Here is a 7,200-nt window from a genome sequence, read left to right on the forward strand (position 1 = left end):
CTCGATTATACACAACTTTTTAAAAAAACAAATCTCTAACTATGAAGGCAATACAATGAACAATCAATCTTAAAATGCAGACAAACAAACAAACAAACTCAAACGCATTGGTAAAATACATAATGAAAAAAGAAAAAGGAAAGAGGAAGCATCCTGAGAATATATGTCGATGCGATTGCAGGGATGCTTTGACACGGGCCTCAGCTGGCTTCGTATAGTGCGAGAGATGACTTTTGACGTTCTAGGCCATCTTCAAAGTATACCTTTACTCTTTGGCCATTTACTTTGAATGCGTTGGTGCCATCTTCCCGTGTTAATTCCACTGCTCCATATGGAAAGACTATTTTAATGATGAATTGTCCCGACACCTTGATTTTAACTTCCCTGGGAACAAACGCAAACGTGAATTGAACAATAAAACTTTCTGGCCGACAACAAACTCTTTCTTACTAATGCGTTGGTCGTGCCAATGTTTTATCTTCTCCTTGTAGAGCTTGTTGTTCTCGTATGCGTTCAATTGCCACTCCTCAAGCTCATTGAGCTGAAGTTTGCGTTGAGCGCCTGCGGCGTCCAAGTTTAAATTTAGTTTCTTAACTACTCAAAAAGCCTTATGCTCCAACTCTTGGGGTAAGTGACAAGCTTTTCCAAATACTAGAGAGTATGGAGACATACCTATGGGGGTCTTGTAGGCAGTTCTGTAGGCCCAGAGCGCTTCATTCAGTCTCTGTGCCCAGTTTTTCTGCGATGCGTTGACAACTTTCTCCAAGATAGATTTTATTTCTCGATTGGATACCTCAGCTTGACCGTTTATTTGTGGGTGGTAGGCGGTAGCGATCTTGTGCCTAACATTTTATTTGGAAAGTAATTTAGAAATGATGTGATTAATGAAATGCGTACTTTCGTCACTTATCAGGGCTCTTGGCGTTCCAAAGCGTGTAAAGATGTTCCTGATAAGAAACTTAGAAACAGTGGATGCATCATTTCTGGCACAAGCTACTACTTTTACCCACTTTGATACATAGTCTACTGCAAGCAGGTTATATTGTTGGCCGCAGAACAGGGGAAAAGGTCCCATGAAATCAATGCCCCAAACATCAAATAATTCAACTTCAAGAATATTGTTCAAGGGCATTGCGTCCCTTGATGAAATATCCCCGGTGCGTTGTCAGGGGTCATATTTATGAACAAATTCCCTCGCATCCTTGAAGAGGGTGGGCCAGAAGTATCCACTTTGAAGGATCTTCGCTACAGTTCTTTGCCCACTAAAATGCCTCCCGTAGGGAGAGTCATGACACTCAGCCAAGATGCATTGTGTCTCTTCCTTCGGAACGCATCGACGCATTATAGAGTCTGGGGCTTGTTTTTAGAGAAATGGTTCATCCCAAAAATAATATTTGCTGTCATGTGCTAAACGCTTTTCTTTTGCTGAGAGTTGAAGTTCCCAGGGAATTGCTTGGTAGTTAGGTAATTAACTATGTTTGCGTACCAAGGTTCCCTACTTTCAACTTTGAACAAATTTTCATCAGGAAATGCGTCTTTGATTTCACTTTCTTGATCTTGAATTTCCTTATTTTCTAACCTGGACAGGTGATCAACCACCTGATTCTCAGTTCTCTTTCTGTCTTGAATATCAATGTCAAATTCCTATAGTAGCAGCACCCATCTTATTAATCTTGGCTTTGCGTCCTTTTTACTCATCAGGAACTTTATAGCTGAGTGATCTGTATAAATGGTGGCTGACGCACCAACTAAATAAGATCTAAACTTCTTGATGCCAAACACTACAACCAACATTTCTTTTTCCGTGGTTGTGTAGTGTTCCTGAAAGTCATACAGTGTTTCGGATGCGTAAGAGATGGGATGTATCAAATTTCCTTTCTTCTGCCCCAACATTGTTCCTACTGCAACATCACTCGGGTTGCACATGAGAATAAAATGCCACGTCTAATCCGGTGCTATTAGTACCGGGGCTGTAGTCAACGCATATTTCAATGTTTCAAATGCATCACAGCAGTCTTCATTGAAATCGTAGGGTTGGTTCGCCTCTAGTAATGCACTTAAAGGTCGCGCAATTTGAGAAAATCCTCTAACGAACCTTCGATAGAAGCCAACATTCCCTAGAAAACTTCGTAGAGCTTTAACATTTGATGGTGGTGGAAGTTTAGCTATGACATCTATCTTGGCTTCATCTACTTCCAACCCAGCTTTAGATACTTTGTGGCCTAAGACAATTCCTTCAGTCACCGTGAAGTGACATTTTTCCCAATTCAACATAAGGTTTGTTTCCTCGCATTGAGCGAGGATGGCCTTCAAATTATCTAGGCATGATTGGAATGAGTCTCCAAAGACTGAGAAATTATCCATGAAAATTCAATGGCCTTCTCCAAGAAGTCAAAGAAAATAGACATCATACACCTTTGGAATGTTCCAGGTGCATTGCATAGCCCAAAGGGCATGCGTCTAAACACGAACGTTCCAAAGGGACAGGTAAATTTTGTCTTTTCCTGATCTTTTGGGTCAATCAAAATCTGGTTATAACCAGAGTATCCATCAAGGAAATAGTAAAATTCTTTGCCAGCAAGTCTGTCAAGCATTTGGTCAATGAAAGGAAGGGGGAAGTGGTCTTTCTTGGTTGCCGCATTGAGCTTCCTATAGTCCATACAGATGCGCCATCCTATGAAAGTCCTCGAAGGTATGAGCTCATTATTGCTATTGACTATCACAGTTGTTCCATTGTTATTGACTATCACAGTTGTTCCCCCTTTCTTGGGAACGCATTGGACTGAGCTTACCCAACTACTGTTGGATATAGGATAGATCACTCCCGCGTCTAGCCATTTTAAGATTTCTTTCTTGACCACCTCCTTCATTATGGGGTTCAGCCTTCTTTGAGGCTTAATCGATCCCAACTTCCCTTCTTCCAGCTTGGTTTTATGCATGCAATAAGATGGGCTGATGCCACGGATATCCGCTAGCGTCCAACCTATTGCACACATGTGCTTTTTCAGCATCTGCAAAAGAGAGTGCTCATTAGGCTCAGTAAGATTTGTAGAAATAATCACATGTAAAGTGTTGTTTTTTACAAGGAAGGCATATTTTAGGTGACTAGGTAACGGTTTCAACTCGAGTTCTAGTTGTTCCTCTAGTGATGGACGCGTTGATTTCGTTCGCCGCTCACACAGACTTGGCAGCTCTGGTTCTTTCATGTTGTCCTCCAACGCGAGGACCTCGCACACATGGGTCACTTCTTCTTCAGGCAACTCTATATTGTTCAGTTGACATTCTTCATTGTCCGGGAATTTTAATGCGTTTAACACATTAAACTTCACCTCTTGATTGTCTATGCGCATAGTCAATTCTCCTTTATGCACGTCTATTCAGTAGCTAGAAAGGGGCATCCAGGAATAATTGGTACCTTCTTATCTGCTTCATAGTCCAAGATGATAAAATCTGCTGGGAATATGAAGTTATCAACCTTTACCAGAACGTCTTCAATCTTTCCTTCAGGGTACTTGATTGTTCTGTCAACAAGTCGAAGAGTAACAGAAGTGGGTTGTGCTTCACCAATTCCCAGTTTCTTAAAGATTGAGAGCGGCATGAGATTAATGCTGGCTCCTAAATCGCACAATGCATGTCCCATATCCAACCCTTCTATCGAGCAAGGAACTGTGAAGCTCCCAGGGTTCTTCTGTTTCTTGGGTAGACTGTTGCTTACTAATGCGTTGCACTTCTACGTTAGCCCGATTACTTCCGTCTCGCTGACTCTTCTTTTCTTTATCAAAATGTCCTTAAAAAATTTGACATATTTTGGCATTTGCTCCAAGGCCTCTATAAGTGGAATGTTGATATGCAATTGCCTTAGGAGCTCAAGAAAGCACTTAAATTGTTGTTCATCATTCTTCATCAATCGTCTAGAAAATGGTGCGTTCACCGGCACCGTAGGTTTTCCCGCATTAGACGTGTTTGGTTCTGAATGGCTTGTGGTCTCAAATGTTCTTTCTTCTTGATATTCTACTGCCATTGGGCATGTGTTGCATTCTTTTGAAGGACTGCTGTTTCTTGGATTCATTCTTCTTTCTTCAAGAGCTTTTCCACTTCGCAACGTCACCGCGTGACATTGCTCCTTTCCATTGTTGTTCCCAGGTGTTTCAATGTTGCTAGGCAAAACCCCAAGCTGCTTATTCTTCAATTCGCTCGCTATCTGCCCTACCTGTATCTCCAGGTTCCTGATAGACGATGCTTGGGTTTTCAACAACGCGTCATTCTAGGCTATGTACTCCTTTATAGGTTCTCAAGCGGAGATCCTGAGCTTGACGTCTGTCCTCCTCTATTAAAGGGGTATTGGTATGGCTGATGCGTTGGTTGAAATACAGGCGGCGGTCCTTGCCTTTGCTGTTGGTTTGCCCTTAGGTGGTGCTTCTGATGATTTTCTCCTATCTAAGAAAAATTTGGATGGTTCCTCCATCCAAGATTATATGTATTGGAAAATGGGTTGTTTTTAATAAAGCATACTGACTGCGGGTTTTGTGGGCAATCAGCATAAGAATGAGGATCTCCACAGCCCATACAATTAACCATGGGCCGCCCGAATGCTTCTACCTGATTCACCTTCTGCTGATTTGATGCGTTTCCTAGCGATATGTTCTACAAAAGGTTGGTCATCGTAGCTATTCGTGCAGAAAGTATGGCTATTGCGTTGGAATCGACAGAATTAACATTCTAAGATCTCTTCTTCCTGTCAGCTCTTCCGTCATACGTATCGTCCACCCATTCCATGTTGTGCTTAGCAATGCGGTCTAATATCTCTTTAGCCTCAGAGTAAGATTTATCCATAATTCCACCAGCTGCCACTGCGTCGGCTGCCATCTACGATGCTCTATTAATCCACCATAAAAAGTCTCCATCCGGATAGTTAGTGGTAGTCCATGATTCGGGCAATTTTTGACCAATCCCTTAAAATGCTCCCATACGGCGCTTAAGGTCTCAGCTTCTTCTTGTTCAAAGTTCATAATCTCTCGACGCCTCCTCGCGTTGGTGGTAGGTGGGAAGTATTTTTGCATAAATTTATCTACCAACTTCTCCCAGGTAGTGATTTCACCAGGCTCTAGTGAGCTTACCCATTGTTTTGCATCATCATGCAAAGAATAAGGGATCAAAGATAGCTTGATCGCCTCTAGGGTGATTCCAGGAATCACAAATGAGTTACACATTTCTAGGAAACGTTTCATGTGGGCGTGACGATCTTCACCACGACCACCCCCAAATTGTCCAGCAGTCTGGAGCATTTGAAGCATTACAGATTTCATCTCGAACCTCGTTCCATCTGGCGTTAGGTATATGATTCCTGGAGAGAAATCATACAGTACAGGGGATACGTACTCCCTCATGGGATGTGTGCTACTGTTCGCCATTAGGATCAAATTTTGTGCAGCATGAGCTAGTTACTGATCTAAGTTCTGATTTGCCTAATTGTCCACCATTGCTGGTTGCCTTTTCTGTTGCCTGAGAAGTTGTTGCCTCAACCTTCGACGACGATTAGATCGGTTTCTACGTTGGAAGGTCCTTTCAATCTCGGGGTCGTATATGAGTTCAGGAGTGCTATCCCTGCTCATAAACGTTCATAAGCTTAGGTTTAACTTGTAATACTCCCTCGACTGAAGTGTTCCTACAAAGGACACAAATGAAATTTTTGGTTAGTCTTGTTTCTGAATCCCTGGCAACGGCGCCAACAAATTGTTCATTGCTATCGTGATTCGCGCTAGGAGTGTATTGTATAAAATAAATTGGAAGAATAAGTTCTAAGTATAAATGATGCATTGATGCTTTGATGCGTTTATGTAATTGTAACACGTTGGTGTGTTAAAGATGTGCAACAGAACGCACGATACTCTTTCTATTGACGTTCGAGTTTCCTAAACCAGACCCAAGTATAAATCCAATTTAGGTTCCTGGTAAGTCCAGGGTCGAACTCAGGGATTCAGTTAAGCTAACGCAGACCTTGCACTGTGCTAATGTAGGGGTTTCCTAAATGTATGAAGAGATATGTGTTATTTACACTAAAGTGCTCTTCCCTTCTGATCTCCTTGGCACCACAGCACAGCTTCTAAAGATCTACAACTATGACTATGCTAATACAAAGAGTGAGAACTTGAAAATTTCTGTACTTCGAACTCTGAAGGGATTTCATCTATTTATAGGCGTTGGTCATCTCCAGCTTGGTTATGGGCAGTATTAAAGTCCATGCCCTGGTCAGCTGCCTGACACTCAGAAGCTTTTCAAATGCCACCTGCTGCAGGTGCCCATACTTGCAAGTGGTGATTTGACACAAACAGCCTGCATCAATGAATCTTCTCTGCATTGAATTCCCTCCGACGCATGGCCCATGCGTTAGAACTTTTGCCTGCGACAGAAGCTTTTGCATGAGTTTGCTAATGTTTGAGTAATTCCATATGTTTCTTCTAAAAATGAGGAGAATTCATCATTAAAAACCTAAGTTGTTCCAACTTAAGAGCCAAAATAACTTGTATTTTTACAAGTTAGCAGTGTTCTTTGGTTGTTATCTCTTATGATAATGGTTGATGAGTCACACATGATGTATGCCATGCTTTGGAGTAGAAATTTGATAACATAGTCCTGCCTTGAGTGTTCTTTGTTCTGATTCCCTCTTTGTATCTTCTGTTATCTTGAGCACGAACCACTTTAATTTAGAACCTCTAACTGTACAAAGCATTAATTTAAGTCAAGTTGGTTGTCACCTCGAAAGGCCCCACTGGTTAGAGAGTGCCTTGTATGATGGTTTGTAATATTAAGACTAAGAGAAAGAATATTAGTATTACCTTAGAAAAAATAGAGTGTGTACTCATGTGCTTAAAAGAAATATCTTTTTATTATTTTAAACTTGTAATGTGTATGCATGGATGTGGGTAAAAATAGCTGCCTTTGTTCTGATCAGTTAGAACACCTGGGAATTGACTAGGTATAGTTCCCTGCAGTGGATGTATGAAAGCTAGTGCCCCTGTGTAAAATGATGCAAGTTTAGGACCCTTTTGTTGTTGAAAACAAAAACAGACATAAGGCACCTTAGTGGACATATTACTTCCTTGAGTGTGGTGATGTTTGATTATTGGCGCTTGAGCTATATTAGGGAGAAAACTGATGAACCTTAGTTAAATCGAAGTCAGTTGTTGAGTTTTGAATTAA

At 41.4% G+C, this 7,200-nt stretch overlaps 1 non-coding gene across 1 annotated transcript; it reads left to right on the forward strand.

Moving 5' to 3' along the window:
* Positions 1-4,920: 4,920 nt before the first annotated feature.
* Positions 4,921-5,024, forward strand: LOC120074798 (small nucleolar RNA R71). Its single transcript, XR_005481080.1, has one exon. It is a non-coding gene; the product is annotated as a small nucleolar RNA R71 (small nucleolar RNA).
* The last annotated feature ends 2,176 nt before the right edge of the window (positions 5,025-7,200 follow it).

Source organism: Benincasa hispida, chromosome 3, assembly GCF_027475165.1.
Source record: "Benincasa hispida cultivar pf3 chromosome 3, pf3_genome.v1.1, whole genome shotgun sequence".
In the NCBI taxonomy this organism is placed as follows: Eukaryota; Viridiplantae; Streptophyta; class Magnoliopsida; order Cucurbitales; family Cucurbitaceae; genus Benincasa; species Benincasa hispida.